General features: G+C 40.6%; 1 protein-coding gene across 1 annotated transcript in view; it reads left to right on the top strand.

Moving 5' to 3' along the window:
* Positions 1–14,224, top strand: part of si:ch73-22o12.1 (nectin-2) — an 86,822-nt gene that overhangs the window by 50,139 nt on the left and 22,459 nt on the right. The gene's annotated exons all lie outside the window — the stretch shown is intronic.

Below are 14,224 nucleotides of genomic sequence, written 5' to 3'. Positions count from 1 at the left end.
ACCCCCCACCCCCCCGAGACCCCACCTTCTCCCACACTTTAGTAAATGGCCGGATGTAACAGAACCTCACCTCCATAGTGCAGTGGTGTTAGGGAAGACGGATTTTCAATGAGGGTCATAAATTTCCTTCCATTAGTGGATGTTGGATGTAGTGAATTGATTGGAAGACATTAAAAGGTTGGATATTGACTAACCGGGCAACATGTGGTGAAATGGCCCTTTATGATGCAGGTTCAGAGCTGATTGTCTTCTGACTGTTAATTCATCCTTTTAACGAGCCACCAGAGGTTCCTTCTTGGGCAAATACAACTCTGTGGCTTCTGCACACTGCTGTGTTTGAGTTTCAGTGTGCACATTCAAGCACCTGCACGATTGTGGAGAGAAACTCTTATAATTATGCCTTTTCCTGCCTCCCAATCAACTGACCTTTGACCCCCACCCCGAAAGGGGAATCACCCAAGCACGGTCTTGACTGGCCTCAGTAAGACCAGTAAAGATTTGGATTGATGTTTGCTGCAGGTCATGAAGTCAAAAACAAGCTGACTCCTCACCAAGGGCAAGGATGATTATGCTTGCATGAATTTCTTATCATGACTTTTTAACCTTGACCTATCGATGTAAGAGGATACGCACCTCGTATCCGTGTTTTGGCATTGCAACGGCTGTTAACCTTCATACAGGCGGAGAGGGAGAACAGGAAAAACGCAGGAGGCAAATGACAAAAATAGAGTCAGCATTTAGCGTTTGAGCTTCGTCTGGCATAATGTAAGCCGGCGTGTTCAATAGGATTATCATCTAATGGCCTTAGTTTGTACATAAATGCAAGTCCTGTCAACCTGGGGTAAAGTAAATGTACTGAACACAGTTGATTTGTTACAACCACTCAATATAAAAATGTATTACTTATTTTTGCACTTGTGTTTGTCACAGCTTCAAAGAAAAATACAAGTGAATCGCTTGGTTTCTTGGGGAATAGATATAGATGTGGGACAAACACACTTGTATGTACTTTTTGGTGTGAGGTATCTGTGTATTATATATGTAATCATCTATATTTTTCTTGTGAAAATGTGGATATTTATGAAAATGTAAATATCAGATCGATGGAGCCAGTGTTGCTAGGAGTAAAGAGGAAGGCAGTTTTGGCTTGGCTTAGCCTGAGGTTCAAATGTCACAAAGAGCATTCAGAATGTAATTTTTAACCTCAGTAGTTCAGATCTTACAACTTGAACTGAACTGGCTGAGCTTAGTTTACTTAAAGTCCAAAAGTTGATTTGAAGGAAAAAAAACTAAAAATATACCTTCTTATTTTTTTATTTTTTTTAACATTGTCTGCGTTTTCATATTATAAGCATACGTTTACTCATAGGCAAGTAGTTTTTTTTTACCCTTTTTTTTTTCTTTTTTTTGACGGAGACTTTGCACAGGATAAAAATACACAGTTTATCCAGTCTACTGTAACCATACAAGCAAGAATCTGTGGCATCTGAGTCAGCTCTCTGTGTTCAGTAGTTAGTCGGTGTGTATTTTGGTTGATGCTCTCGGGCTTTTGGACATCTCTTTCTGCCATTTGGGGCTGCAACCTGAGTAGCCGCTCTCTGTCACCGTTAAAAAGTGTCAAACTGCAGATATTATTGTGCATTTGAAAGACGCACTCACTTGCACACGCGTACTGTAACATATACATTGGGAGAGTGCAGAGAAACATTCGCCCACTCACAAACACCTCTCAGTCGCTCTCATTATGCTCACTCCCACAGCCAAACTGTGCAGCAGACACCTCATACCTGACAACTCTGCCATCTTCTGACATAAGCCCACACAAAAGTGTTCGCATAGTTGCACAGACCAAAAAAAAAAAAAAAAATCCAATACTAAATTTTTTTTTTTCGCCTTTTCTTACTCAGTGGCTGTGTCGGATACGGTGTCCTGTCATTATGAAACCCGCTCCCAAATCTGTGACCATGCAGAACCGAGACAACTGCTCATTCAGGGGTGCACCTTTCAGTCGGTGTCAGAGAAGCTCGCCTTTTTTTTTTTACAAAAGCATTTATCCAGTCTGCTTTTGTTCTCCGCGGAAATATAGCTTTCACGAAAATGCCACCGCACTGACCTCCTCCTCGTCCCAGATGCTTTCAGGAGTTGCGCTCATCCCGCTCACGTTGTTTTCGACTTCTTCTTGGCCACCTCCGCTGCGGCGACCACCTCCACAGACATATGCCATCAAAGTAAGGCTCGTCAGACAAAAACACTTTTAGAGAACCGTGTAATTCTGGCCCAAGTCTAGCACAAGGTTATGTAGTCAAAATATGAAATACTTTTCTTTTTCTTCAGAAAGCCACATGCTCTTACTGTTTGTTTGGCTCCAGACATCTGATGACAAATCAAAGCCTTAACATCTTCCATCTCACTCACGTACCAGGAAAAAAAAAAAACCCTTCCTGTGTAGATAGTATAAATATATAAATATGTAGCAGAGAAAAAAAAAAATTACTAATTTATGGTGTCACGTTTGTGTATTACTTGGTGACAGCAAGCATGAAGGATTTATTTTCCTCTATTAGTCTCTCCTCTCTTCTATTATTTTGCAGTGCTTTATAATTTATGTTTTCTGAGTGCTTTATTCTTGACTTCTGCGCTGTGATTGCTGCCAAAACTGGCAAATTTGCGTCTTCTGTACAAGTGAACTGTATACACACACACACACACTACAAAACAGTCTTAACCCAAAATGTGCTTTTATTATTGCTCTGTGTACAAAATGGTTTTATCGTTTTGTATTTTTTAATTTTGATTTTACTTTTCGTCTTAAAGAAAATGAAGTAGAACTGTTGTCACAATTTTGTCATGTCTTTCTATATATTTTTTTTTTCACATTTGGTTGATTATTATTAAAGACTTCTTGATTTTTGAAATGTTGCTGTGTGTGTTTTTCCCCTTTTTTATTTTCCTGTGTCTCTAACATTTGAGGTTACCAGGATGACTATGGAACCAAATTAAAAGGAAGTGCCACTCATTGATTCCCCTTGATTAGATTTATAGATTAATTGATCGGGATATGAAGTGGCTTCTGTCTCTTGTCAGCTAACCTTTTAGACCTTGTTTTTTTTTTTTTTTAAACTCTCATTTCCTGGTCTGGCTGTTTATCTAGTTTCCCTTTTGATAAATCTACGTGTGTCAACAGAGGTGTGATAACAAGCTTCTGGGAAAACGGAGCTCTGGAGTTTGAGAAGCCATTTTGTAGAATAAATTTGTCCTGTTCTCCACCTCCTTCCAGCCTCATTTCTGCACATCTGTCCTGGTTGGTGGAAGTAAACTTGCTGCCTTGGTAACGACTATGTCTTCGAGGCTGTGGTTGTTTCAAAGGGGGCAGATTTCTATCTGGTTTCTCACCTCAACGTGTGGATAATTAGAAGCCATGAAAGTGCACACGCGCGCGCACTTATTTTGAGATGAATAAATGTTATTGCATCCTATGGGGGCTACCCCCCCGATGTAGCTCGTGAATAAAACGGTGCGGGCTCGGAGAAAAAGGTGCGAAAGGAGGAATGTGTTGCTGCAGCCTCGGTTTGTGTTTTCAGTCGGGGAATGTGCAGGGCCAAGCTGAGCCTCAGCGGATGGGACGCCTCTCAAAGGACACATTGTTTGAACTCCGGTTAAACCAAACTAGTTTGGTCAAATTTTAACAGAAAAGGTTTCTGGGTGTGTTTATGTGTATTCGTGCTGGAATGTGATGAGTGTGTTGATGTACACCTGCTTCATTTTGGCCTAAAAAACTGAAATAAATTCTAGAAACTCCACAAGGGTGACAGTTGGTTTGTGGCAGTTGTGGCAACACGTCCTCGATATTTGCCCGGTGCTTTGATGCCGTCTTGTATCTCTGTGTCATCCTGGCTTCTTGTCACAGTTCATTTTTGTTGCAAGCTTCTTCTATCAATGCGGCTATTTACTGTGAGTCCAGCCCACCATCTGGCCACTCTAATTGCTTTGGATTTGAAGCTGGTGAGATAGAGAGGACTTACACACAGAAATGCACTCTGACTCTTTTGGTTTTTTTAGTTTAATGTAAAAAAAAAAAAAAAAAAACAAACTCGAGTGCGACAGCAAAGCTTTTAAGCTGCCGCTTGTTATAAAAGCCTGTGCAGCACTTGGCTTTTTGTCTCTTTCCCGCTGAAAAGGTAAAACGCATCATGTGAAAGCTGTGACCGCATAGTGCCAAACCTGTTTTATCTGAGCTTGGGGAGTTTAACCTGAATCTGAAGCCAAACTGACAGCATCTACGCCACCATCAGCATTAGCTTACAGGGATGAGACGTGGTGTGGTGCTCCAAAGCAATCTGGCCTGTTGGTCGCGGTTCATACAGAGCAGTGGGGAGGGCTGCACATACAGGGAACTTGTGAGTGAGCTCTTTTGTCCATCAGAGTGTTACTGCTCAGGTTAAATGCCTCACTGGGCCTTCAGATAGTTGGGATCTGTGGAAAAATGAACAGTTAACATCTTGCTGTAGAAAGCTCTTTGAATGACCTTTTTATTCCTTTAAGTTGAGTTCATTCACAGAGCAATCTGCAACAGGTGAGATATTAATTATTCATAACCTTTCCACAAAACCCCACTTCTAATTATCTAAACTATCTTTATGAACTTGAGTTATCAGGTTGCGAGTACAGCTATGTGACTGTTTGACACGTGCGTGTTTGTGTAAGGCTTTATATTTGACTTTCAGCTGTGGCAGCCACATCCGCTGCGTTGATTAAACATCTGATTGTTGGTGTGTGTGTGTGTGTGTGTGTGTGAGTGGATTAGCGCAGACCCACTCCCACCCCCACCTCAAACTGATAACTGCAAACACAATGCTCCTCATTTAACCTCCCATCCTCCGACTTCAGGCCTGACTAATATATCCCAGAGTAAATGATGGATGGCCAGGCCTGTTGCACCGATATCTAAGTGATGGATGTGGTGACCTGAGCCTTCACAAAGATTAAACCGTGTCTACCTCTGACCTCAATTATGAAAGGTTTCTGAATATTTTTATAAGCTTTAAAGTGTTGGGCTTTTCTCTTTCCTTGCCTGTGGTGAATTTAAAATTTCCAGCTGTCTGCCTCTTATTGTTGCTGGTGTTTTTGTAGCAGATGCTGTTTTCATCAAGCTCCTTTTTTTTTTTTTAAGCAACGGGTAATATTTCTCAATATTTCACCGTTGCAGCATTCTACAATTGATTTATAGATCTTAGTCGCTAGTTTTAGAGCAATTATCTTAAATATTGGATAGTTAAGAAGTATTTATGTGTGATGGGCTAATTTCCTTCTCGAAGTCGGCCAATTGACTTCAGTTCTTCAATTCAAGGAAGCATCACTGAAGTTCTGACTAAAAGGGTCAACCAGAAAAGCAGCAGCCACACAGACCTGAAGGTAATTAGTGTTTTTATTTCCTTATCTGCAGGAGCAGAACTACAACAGAGCCCTGCATGCACGGCTGTGAGGCTGCACTCCATCACTTTTAGTTCGCCAGAGTTGGAGATTTTAACTACATTACAGGAAATCATGCTGATTAAAAAAGTAACTTTAAAACACCACTTGTACAGGGTAGGGTTTTCTATTTCTGCTTTGTCTGGTTGCGGAGCACTTCAAGTTGTAGTGTTTGAGATTAGAAAACCACTGGGTGTCACACAAAAGGAACAGAGTCTCAGTCCAAAGTAAACAAAGCCAAAATCAATCTAAATCTAGCTAAGCTCGTGAAGCTGGCTGATCTCTCCATCTTCAGGAAACCATAGAAATGTGGACTCTTGTCTTATCCTTTCTATCTGCCGGAGGCTTTTTTTACCTCAAGGATACAGTTTATTTAAGGGAAGAACATCTGGAAGTTTGCACACTTCAAACTTCATGACAAAGAATGACAGAAAATAATGTATTCCTAGGAATGAGACAAAACTCCGACAAAAAGAGAAAAGTAACTTCTCAAAGAACACGAATGCTTTGTCTTTATACCACAAACTCTTCCTGCTGCATTAAGGTTCAGGATGTCATTAAAAAAAGTTGGTTTTCTTCAAATTCTAGGGTTGATGATTGATTAATCAGCATCTGGCATCTTTGTGCATTATTTTCTGCCAACTACCATGTTTGTTTGTTTACCTACAAAAACAACAGAAGTGACGGAAAATAGGTTAACTGCAGCAACATCCACAAAAGAGCTTTTTGGGGTCGAGAAGTCTGATAATTTTGATGTATTGGTATGTTTATACACTCAGATTAGTTGAGTATAGCATGCAGATAAAAAGAGAGATTAGGCTGAAACATTAAACTTGCCGGTCCAGCAGAAGTTTTGGGAAAGCCGCCTGTTTGAATGCCGACCTCTGTCTTTACGGCGCTCCAGCGCCCTGCTTGATCCCCGATATTTATTCTTGACAGCTGTCTTATTTGATCTCTTTTCCTTTCTAGTTTAGCTCAGATTCTTTTGTGTTTCCATCCCAACATCATCGCTGAGTTTCCATGCTTGTCTGATTCGCCATATTTATTTATCTACACGGACCACAGCCAGCCTAATGTAGGTCAGTCACATGACTCGAGCTTCCTCGTGGTTTTTGGTGGATTCTGCTGAATGCTTAATTTTTATTCTTTTGTTTTTTAATGGCGTGTGGACACACATTTCAGAATTACATATTAGCACAGATAGAAAACGCTTTCAAATTGCACCATTTGATATAGTTGAAGATAACGTTTCATTTTATACTTTTTAAACTGGAGCTTCTAACGTGTATTATTGTTGCAAAACTTTTTGAACTTATTTTTCTAAACCTTATCACGTACTGTAGTCTTGTTGCACAAAACACAGATGACTGGGTTCAGTAGTGTATTTTTCTAACAATTTTGGAGCCTTTCTTTGTCAATCTAACACATAAGACACTTTGTTGTTTGACTGGCTCTCAGCGTTCGTAAATCTCCGAATATCGTTACTCCCTGGATTACATTTTAATGTTTGTTGACTGCGCTTTATTTCACATCCCCACATATTGTCTTACTGTTCCTGCTTTCTGTTACTACTCACATGTTTTGATTTAAATCAATTTTTAAAAAAAAACAATCTTTTTACTAGAGTTCTTCATTTCACACTGTCTGAGTCAGTTTGTGACAAATTCATGGATTGTTCACGATTTGTGAGTCAGTATGGGAGAGTAATTTGTTTGCCTGACTACACTGAATGATATTTTAGACAGTGTGGCTATTGAGGCGTATTTGTTTGGTGGAAACAGTCAGGATGATGGTGTCTGTTCTAATCTTCCTGTTTTTGCATCATTTTGGTACGTTTTTAGTGGTATTTGTTTTTCAGACAACAACTTATCCACTATTGGATTTACCCTAATACCTATGAAAGTGCAGAGTTAATACTTTTTTGAGAAAGGTGCTTCCTTTCTGTTAAAATTTGGTTTTATTTGAGAGGATTCTTTGAACACATCTGACTCAAATCTCTGAGTAAAGTCATTCTTGCATTCATATTGAAAGAGGAAGTTGATATTTGTAAACAATTACAGGGAATTATATCATTTCTCTTCCTGAAGCAGTAAATGAAGCACTTGCTTCTGGTCAGCCCTGCTGCTCACACACATTATAAAGCAGGGCAGACAGACAGGAGGGGAAGTGAGTCCTCCTGTTTTCCCTGGAGGCTCCTGGGCGTTTACTTTGCCTGTCCTGGGCTGACAGGACTGGAGGTAACGGGCTGGTTGAGCTGCACTGTTGGGCGGATGAGTCTCCCTCGGGGGGCAGCGCAGGCAGAGCCGAGAACTGAGAGGGCAAAGAAGGGCAGAGAGAGGCGAGTACAGCGCACACGGTAGTATTATGGGAGGGCAAAGAGGGCAGGATGGTGTGGAGGGAGGGGGGGAAGATCTGAGGCCTTGGTAAGAGCTTCAGAGCTGTAGCTGGTGTATAAATTTACCAGTGACTAATACAAGATGGAGCAACCGGGAGGAGAAGAAAGGAGGAGTGGAGGAGTCAGCGAGGAGGGAGGGGGCAAAAGGGCAAAAAGCAGAAAAGAGCGAGGGAGTAGATACAAAGATGGAGAGGCTGAGGGAAGGAGAGGACGGAGCTGAGGGCCGAGCTGCTGCAGCTGTGTTGATTTTAAGCTGCTCACGGATCGGTTTGCGTGGAAGCCTGCCTATCTGAGTTAGACTGCAGAGATGAAGCTTTGACGTTTTCCGGAGAGCTGTGGACCTCCACACACCTGCACAAACACCCACGACAGTCGAATGAAAGATGCAGCTCATGAGCTTGTGTTGCTGTGAGTTAAATTAGACCCAAAAGGTCTTCATGCGTCGACTTACCTGGAACAAATCCTTTCCTACAAACTAAATAAATAAAATAAAGAGCATTATGTGAATACAGTGTGACCACCAGGGAGTGTAGCTCTGAGCAATGTGCACGTGTCTGTGTGTGTGTGTGTGTGTGTGCGCCTGTGTGGATATGAATAAAAGAGATTAAATCAGGGAAAGAATGGTTTGTTGCTTCTCCTAAGAATAGCTTCTGTGACGGAAATGATTTTGATGTTGTATGCAAGCCTCTGCGTGTGTGTGTGTCTGTGTGTGTGTGGGGGGGGTTGTCTCTCATTTTTTGTGTATTTGCCCTGGAGTGTTTTGCAGATCAAATGCTCTTGCTGTTTAATTCTCCATCTCAACAGGCAGCTCTTACAAAGTACATGCTCGCGACGGCACGTGCACGTCTGCAGACACTCGGAGAGAAAATCTGTGGAAAAAGAGATGAATTTGAAGATAAAAACAAAATAAGCCTGCAAATATTTGATCTTAGGAAAGTGAGACATTTTTCTGAAGACCTCCAGGCTTGTAGTAAATTGAGGGTGATTGTGTTCATGTTCATTTACGCTTATAACAGCTGTGCACGAACTGTGTGCATTGTGCATACAAATTTATTTTTGTGTATGCGAGTTCATCACTGTTACAAATAATAGCTTTAACCACTTTGCATGTTTTTAAAAATCTATCCAGTAATTGTTTGATTAATTACTATTAATTTAACAAAATATGTTGATTTTTCCATCAGTTTGATCTTTGTCTGGTTTCTTTTCTCGGTCATTTAGATTGGATCTGTTTCAAACCTTTCAGATGTTTAACTTGGGTTCAGACCAAAGTGCAGAGCCAAGATTGAAACTTCTCATGTGCAGTCCTTGTGTTTCGGCTATAAGTATTTAGCATTGTGTTTTTGTTGGTACTGGTTGCCTATAGTTGAGGAGTTTCTGGATAATCTGAAGCTGTAGAATCCCCTTTTGCACAAATAAATTCATCTTTTGGAAACTTGTGGGTAAATGTACTCTAGTTTATAAAAATAAAGCAAAAAAAAAATCCTCATGTGCAAGTAGGTTTCCGTTGTTTGAATCAAACTGGGCTACAGATAAGTTTTCATTTTTTTGCAACTACATGTTTAAGAGGATCAATTTTTCTTTATCCTCACGTAAAAAAACAACAACCCTGTTTTAGCCCTGATGAGCTGAGCTGATTTGAAAGAACTACGAATAATTAGGTTGATTATTAAGTTTTTAAAAGCTGTTGTAATTTTAAATTCAAGTGTATAAACTGTACTAATGTGTATTTTTTTTTTAAAATATATGCAAAAACACAGGGCTGTATAATTTACAGTTTATAAAATTTGCAGCCGCTCAGTGGGGATCAGTAATAAGTGTGAGTCATCAGCTCGTTCTGTATTTATCTACTGTGTGGGTTTGCTGTGTACATCTGCTGGTACATGCAATATGGTGAAGTGATGGACTGGACTGTGAGCCCTTGCAGACAGTCCACAGTGATGTTATCTTTGCCAGCCACTTTTCCTCCAGGGTTCAAGTCTCTTCTGCTTCCTCTGCTTGACGTTAAATAACAGCCACGCTGAGAATAGGAATGCCAGAACTTCACAAAATTGTGTGTTTGAGTCATTGTGTGCTCATATGCATGTGTCAGCTCCTCCCTTATATCAGACTCCCTCACATTCATTTATCTGCCATCTTATCTCTAGACACTGCCTATTTTTTTTTTTTTGGTAATCACGTCTTCTGCCCGTCCTCTTTTCTACAGCTCCTATCTTATCATCTGCCATGGACTAAATGTTAAAAAACTGTCTGTTAAAAACTGTATCTGTGTGTGTTTATCTTTAGAAACCACCAGCATTGCTCAGTATGTTCCATTGTTCATCTTTTCTTTTTTTTTTTCATGCTTCTGACTTGTTAGTAACTGCTAAAAGGGATAGTTCAGATCTTTTGAATTGTGGTTCTGTGAAAGTGTTCTGAACAGTTAGTATCTTACCTGTTTGTAGATGGTGCTATAAAAAACTTCAGCTTCAAGAAATATAATGTAGTTTTAACAGGCTTGAGAAGCTAGTCTGAGTGGGTTCAAGATCAAAGTGGATTGCTGTCGTCTTAAAACATCTCCAGTCTCAAAACTTTAGTAGTTGATCATGTGAATGCTGTTTTAAACCCATTACATGACTCAGTTTGGCTTTACATGTTTATTTATCGTACATAGAATGGTTATTTGCAAGCACAAATAGGAACAATAGCTAGCTGTAGTGTGACAGCGTTCTCACTACTAAATGTGCTCTCAAACCCCACCTGCTGCCAACCAATCAGCTTCCTCAGATTACTCAGATTTAGCGTCCCAGTTCCAATCAGTTAGCACTTCCTTTAGGAGGCTGAGCTGTCATTGTAAAGGGCCTCCAGTCGGAAGTAGATGTTTCCAAGTTTTTTGGCCTAACGAGTCTTCCTCCTCGGACAACAGTAAACGCAGGTAGTTAACCTCACCAGTAGTTAACCTAGCTGTATGAGTACTGGTATTTTGTTTCAATATATTGAATGAATTTTGATAGAACTGGTTTTGGATGCATTTAATATTTAGGGGGATGAACTTAATCAAATACAATCTGCAAGAAGTAAGATGTTAACTGTTCATAACATTTTCAAAAAACCCCTTTTCAAAAGATCTAAACATCTTTTAAGTCAGATGTAATGTTTAAAATCGGAACTATAATTAATTTTTAACACAAAGAATGTTCAACACAAATGATGCTCTGCTGAGGAGATTTTTTTTTAATTTTATGCTTAGCATGACTGACAGTCAGCCATCTTTCCAGCCTGTGTTTGTGTAGCACCGGCGCTGACCACACTGCAGATCCGTCTGGAAGTCCACCGTATGTTTTGGTCCCCTTATTAACCCCTCCTCTCCTCTGGGAACCGCAGTGATTTCAGCGACATGGCCAATCACTCAGCGCCACACAGCAGAAGCATCATGGGTAACTCTTGTGAGCCACTGCTGAAGTACTCTTCAGAGTTTAATGTGCAGGAGATAAAGCTATTTAGAGAATGGCTGAGCATTGCCATGCGGAGCACAGCCACGCTGCTCCATCCCTCGTCCTTTTAACTGTCAGCTTTGGGCAGCGATAGAAGAAATAGACCTGAATGGACAAAAGGTCTTATCTCACTGAAGGAAATTAAATGGTATTCAAATGTAGCATTTGGCATCATAGGAGCCCTACGTGAAATGTTTATAAACATGATAGAATCGTTCTCAGGATTTGATCTTTGCCACCTTGACAGTAAGACCGGGTTCAGGCATCTGTTTTGACCAGCGTGCAACAAGAGCAGCAAATGAAAGCATGTGCAGGGAGTTCTGTTCGGCTCAGTGTTTAATAGCTGGAACACCATAGTTTTGAGATAACACATTTAAAATTTCCAAAATAGACCTTACAGAGCACTGCTGGGACGCATGAACACAAGGCTTGCATTTTGATTAATTTATGTTCCGGTACATTTCAGTTTTTCCTAAGTCATTACCTTCCCAAATGACTGTTGTTCCCACTGGATCCAGACAAACAAAACTCTCATAAACAAGTGCACGTTCTGGCCCAATCTTCACGCTTCCGGTTTGTTTATCGCCTTGTGTTAGTGCTGCAGCGTGCACGCTCTCTCTCTCTCTCCAGGAGTCTGAGCGTCGTCATATCGCCTCCAGCTCCCAGTTATTTATCTGTGTATTACACACACTGTCCAGGTACGGCTTGCAGGTCGTTTATCTACCATAGGTCCCCAACATACTGATATATGGAGTGGTTGCATTTCTATATCACAGCCCTCCTGCCGGCAGAGGAAATGCATTCGAACGCTCTGCAGGTCGGGCACCTGTTTTGTCACGGTGTGTCTCTGGGTGTGTTAAAGGGTAAAGGTGTGTGTTGACTTTTAGTTCATCTTGGTCATTTATCCTGTTTTAGGACCCTTAACACTGCTGTCCGCCTCTTAATACCACTTTTACTCCTGTGCCTCTGGGTTTTCTGTCTTCCAATTGGGATTCATTAGTGTGAATTAGGTTGGAGAGGTAGCAGGGCGCTGGAGCGTCTGTGTGTGTGTTTACATTCGCTGCAGTATTGACATGAAGGGCTTCACTACAATATTTTCATCGCTTAATAATCAGCAGAAAAATTGGATTAAAAAAAAAAACAAAAAAAACCCCCAAGGCCATATGCTCAAATTTCTTGCTTTGCTCCATTGCGATCCAACACTAACAAAGACGAACATTTGGAAAAGATTTTCATTTTTATCTGTAGATCTTTTAATCAGCTAGCTTTTCATCTGTTAATGTGAGGATGTTTGTCTTCACACAAAAACCCAACAAATTTTCTGTATTTGCTTTTCACGAATTGTCAGAAAGACTTTGATCCAAAGCAGTGGAAATTTGGGTTTGACGTTTTGACTGAAATAATAAGGCAGTAAATGGTAAACAGAGTGACAGGATGAATGTGATGTTTAGTGGTGTGAGATGAAGATGATGGATGTGTAGATTGTTATGAGCTTTTTCTGTGTTAGAGGTAGCCCTCTGCAATGCACGTGTGTGTGTGTGTGAGTGAGTGAGGGGTATAACTTGTCTTGGTGCAATGAGCCAGGGTTTGTATTAGGCAGGTTGAGCTGCAAGGGAAATTTGGTAACACTTGACCTGTTTCTCTGAGTCATTTGTGTGGATGAAAAAAGAGAGGGAAAGAAGAGGAAGGGGAGAGAGGGGCAGGCGAGGGGAGGGCAGCGGAAGCGAATGGCAGTACAAGTGGTTCGAGGGTGATGGGGGAGATGAGTGACAATGAAAAGTGATCAAGAGAGGGAGAGAAAACAGCAGCTGGGGGAGCCGGAGGGAGGCGAATGACAGCGCCTTCATATTTCTTCTTTTTTACTTTCTCCATCTCTATCTCTCACCCATCCCTCCATATCTGTCCATCATTCAGCAGCCTCGGAGGCAGGCCTGGCCTCGCTTCTCATTACTCACCCCTTCAACCTTAAAGGTCATAAGCACAAACATGGCACTTTAAATCTCAAGAATATCAGATTTCTTTGAGTGCTGCTGCCTGGTATATTGGCAGAGTATTTGTACATATATATGTGTATGTGTGAGTTTATATATATATATATATATATATATATATATATATATATATATATATATATATATATATATATATATATATGTGTGTGTGTGTGTGTGTGTGTATAATGTATATGTATGCACATGCACCATCTATCCTGTTGTTGACAATAGTCAAAGCCTGCACACACCACATACATATTAATGGTGTGGCTTTTCATTGGAGGAGCTCAGCTGGTGGTCTCCTGCCTTGGAGGAAGAGTTTAAGCTGTACGTCTGCATCTCTAGTTACTTATTTTCTCCATTTCCTTTCTTCCTCCTGTCCTCACACTCTGGTGTGTGCTCAGCTTTGTTTTTTAGTGATTTGATTCTGCTTGTTTCTATCCCTCCGGGTGGAATGAGTACTATTTGAGCGAGGAGATTAAATACTAGAAACCATTAAAGGGCCAACTTAATCATTTTGAAGCAGTTTTTCCACTTACATCTGGAACCAGATGTGCAGGTAGGTTTACATAAGGTGTAATATCTTAGCTTTGGTAGGTTCTTTCGAATATGGTATTCCAGGGAACAACTTGAGGGAGTTTTTAAAGAAACATTTGTTTTAGTAACTTATTTGAACTGAGGATTTACTTGGATTCAGTGACAAAAATGTCAAAGTCACTTTGACCTCACAAAATCCATTTTTATGACATTAACCCAGTGCTGTAATTCAGGAACTGAATGTTCAGATATTAAATTTGTGACTCTAATCTTGTGTGCCTAACTTGAAAATGAGTGTGTGTGTGTTGCTGTAGGGTTAAAGGTGTGTGTGTGTGGATCTATGCTATAAATTTTGT

Source organism: Kryptolebias marmoratus, linkage group LG16, assembly GCF_001649575.2.
Source record: "Kryptolebias marmoratus isolate JLee-2015 linkage group LG16, ASM164957v2, whole genome shotgun sequence".
Lineage (NCBI taxonomy): Eukaryota > Metazoa > Chordata > Actinopteri > Cyprinodontiformes > Rivulidae > Kryptolebias > Kryptolebias marmoratus.
Note: the sequence above shows the minus strand (reverse complement) of the source record. Positions and strands in the feature narration are given on the sequence as shown.